Below are 3,781 nucleotides of genomic sequence, written 5' to 3'. Positions count from 1 at the left end.
GAGGATGCAGAACATTGTTTCTGTGGACTATGTTAATCCAATTGGCCTTGGTGTCCTTCAATATCATGGTCCTGGGACACCAGGGCCAGGGATTCATCCCCTAAACATGTTTGGTTATGTCTAAGAAGTTTTCATAACTTTGATTCCTGTGTGCTCACAACATTCATGGACATAGTTGTAGCAAATGTAAATGAGTATGTACAAATATTATTTGTTAAATGGATATATATGTGTGATATATATATATATGTGATATATGATATACATACCAGGTTGACTAGAGAAACAAATCCAGAGACACTCATAAGTATGTAAGAAAGAGCTACATATCAAAAAGCAATTATATATTGAGAAAACATTCCAGCCCAGTCCAGATCAAGTCCATAATTCCAATATTAGCCCATACATCCAATACCAGTGTATAAATTTTTCTCAGACTCACACAGCACATGCAATAATGCCAAATTCAGGAAGATCACAAGTCGGTGGGTGGAAAGTCTTGTGGATCCAGTGGCAGTAGAAAAGCATCTCAGCTCTAGCTGCCGTCAGCATGGTTCCATGTGGCTTGTCAAGAAGAAGCTGAAGACACACACACACAGAGACAGAGACAGAGAGGCTCACCTGTTCTGATGTCAGAATCAAGAAAGAGGCAGTTCCCAGAATCCTCATGAGAAGGCCACACCCACAAGGAGACAGTATCAGGCAGGCTATGACTTGATTGACAGGCTAGACTCCACCCCTTCTCTCTAAATATCCTCAAGTTGACACAAGATTATATAACTATCACAGACCACCCCTTGTAAACTTGACACTTTCACACAACTCTTTAGCCATACATAATTTTTAAACAAAACAATAGTAAAATCATGTTTATGTCTAACAGGATAAAATGAATATAACCCAAAATGTGTCAACCTCATTGAAACATTATACTCTACAGCCATCACAAAACAAAAATATTCTATACTTAACAATTGCAGTTATATGAACACTTATGCTATAATCCTGTAATTCTATCCACATACTACCCCACCTATGAAAGTTTGTAAGCCAGTCACTTCATGCCTTTATCCTCCTTCATGCCTGTGGGATACAATTTCTATATAGCCCACTTATATCAACCCAGTGCTCTGAGAAGACAAGTATGTTCCTTGATGTGGAGAATCTTCATTCCAGTTGAAACCTTGTGAGTTCTCATCCATAAGCAAAGTCAAATCAGGACAGGCCATCCATAATATCAGCTGCAACATGCACCAATTTACAGGCTCAAAAATATCATCTTCGTCTGGTCAGGTTCTGGTCAACTCAAAGTGGGCTGACTCACTTAGCCTTACAGGTTGCCCAGAGGCCACCTCACCTTTTGACCATAGGCCCTCTTACAAATTTTCAACAACCCTAACCCCCTTGGGGTATGTCATGAACTTCAGACCAGCCAACCCACTCTCATCTTGTCCTCTAGTCTCTGTGAAACAGGTCCATGGGTGTCAGTGGCCAGACTCAACCTGTCTCTTTATTGCTAAATTTCTCCCACTTCCGCTCAACAAATGGATCCTGGTGGTCACCTAGCATTCCAGGCTGCTCAAAGGCTCCCTTTAATGTTCAGTCCTAGGGAGAGTTACTTCATGGCCCCATATTTTTCCATCATCAGGCACAAACCACTAATTCCAAATTCAAAAAGCCAAAGAGTTCCTTTTTCTTCTCCACTGTGTTAACAGCCCCCTAGGCAAGTCTCTTCAAATGCAAATATTCTGAGCACTCACTACTCATTGATACTGGGTGGGGCTTATCTTTTCAGAGCCTTCTTTTCAGGCCTGTCCTAAACCTATTTAAAGATCCAATTTAATGGTGAAGGCAAGTAGTCTTACAAACTCTCTATTTTTACTTCCCAATAATCATTTCTCTCAGATGTTATATCAATAACAATATGCAGAAGAAATCAGTATAAACCTAGTACAACTAGACTCTAAACTTAATTCTTAAAACAGCCAAGTTCAATCTTTATCTACCTTATCTTAATCCTTATCTAAACGACTCCATTGATCCAAAATATGGCCTTAGGCCTCTGATTGCATCAAGTCAGCGCTGGGTCTTCTATTAGCCATTTCCACTAAGCAGCATGGTCTCTGAGAAATTCAAGGGATGATTTCACCCCCTGAGCTCAAGATTCACATTTATCACGTTCGTTTTCACCATTTTAGACAGCAATAGCCAAAGACCATTTCCAAAGAAAAGAATCAAATCTTTAACTTCTCATGTCCTTTACAGAAAACGAGTGAGTAAACATCGTGGTCCTATTTGACCTCTGGCTAGCCAGAGAAGAAAAACTACCATGAGCAGAGGTCAAACAAGCATCTACTCTCCAACTTCATGATTTGTTTCTCTAGTACCCCACTCCCACTCTCCCTCCAATATTCATTCAGTGTGTGTGTATATTTATGCATTTCCATGAACTGTGTACAAAAACAAATAGAAAAAGAATCTAATAAAGGAAAAAGAAAAGTGGCAGGGGAAATAGCCAAACAGCATCAGGAAAAAAGAATTGAATGACAAAAGGAAAGGAAAATTAAAAACAAGGGATGAGTAAAAGAAAGAAAGAAAGGCAATAAGCAAAACTAGAGGGGGAAAATAGAATAGAAGAAAAGAGAAAAAAGAAAGGAAAGAAAATAGAAAAAGAAGAAACAGGGAAAGAGAAAAGCAGAGAAATAAATACTTAAAAAGAACAAAAACAAAGGGATGGAGAGAATGTGGAGGAAAAAGGAAAGGCAAAAGCTGGTGCAGAAGTAAGCTCCAGAGTGTAGAAAACTGTGGAAGGCAAGGTACCCAGTATGGGTTGATACCCTCTGCCAGTTAGGGAGCTCATGGATGGAGTTCTTCCAGTCTAGGTTTTATCTAAGATCAGGGAAACGGCTCTAAAAATAGTTTGTGCAGGCTCAGACGGTTGAGGTCAAGATGCCTGCTCCTGGAAGGAACTCTTTTGGACTCCGAGGGTGACTGGTTATGGAAGGAGTTCCTTCCCCACTAGGGGTAATAGGAACTTGGCACTGCATTCTACTGGTCTGATGAGGCAGCATTTGTGAGCCTCCAGATGTGAGGATGATACATCAGGAGCCTGATCCTTGAGGGCATGGCACTGACTTCAGGCGTAGCAGGGGCTGTGTAGAAGGAAGTATCACAGTTTCTGCAGAAGTAAAGGTGGTGGCTGAAGATCGGCACAAGGCAGAGCAATGAAATTCAGAATGGGTTGCCTCTGGGTACTTAATCAGCAACCTAGGCTTACTACCCCACAAAGGTAGTTTTGAGTGCCTTCAGGCCAAGTCTTATTGGCAAACCAGGCTTCCTCTGGACACATAATCAGTAGAAGTTTACATTGCCAGAACAGGCAGGGTGGTAGGACAGGGAGGGGAGGTGGGAGTGGGTCAAGTGTCAAGGGCCCCAGGGCCAGAGAAAGGCATAAATCTAGAAGATGGCCTAGAAGATGCTGTCCTGATAGAAGAACTATAACCTGAGCTTTCCTGATCCTAAAATTTAACCTTTTAAGTTCCTACTAAAGTCTGTAGTTATTAGAATGGTCCATTAAAGTTTAACCGTGGAAATCAGCAGAGAAGTAGACAGTTCTATGGGAGAAGTAGTTGGATTTTATAATTGGCAAAAATATTGGAGCGTGGAGACGTTTCTGACTTCTGCCTCATAAGAATCAGTTTGGGGTTGTTGCTGATACGGATTCTTTTTCTTCTGGTGTAATTAGAGGAGGTCAGACAATGACACTCATATGCCTAAACCG

This window comes from Echinops telfairi, unplaced genomic scaffold, assembly GCF_000313985.2.
Source record: "Echinops telfairi isolate 266 unplaced genomic scaffold, ASM31398v2 ScPeMD7_7425;HRSCAF=8463, whole genome shotgun sequence".
Taxonomy (NCBI): domain Eukaryota; kingdom Metazoa; phylum Chordata; class Mammalia; order Afrosoricida; family Tenrecidae; genus Echinops; species Echinops telfairi.
The sequence above is the reverse complement of the archived record's forward strand: the minus strand, read 5'-3'. Positions refer to the sequence as shown.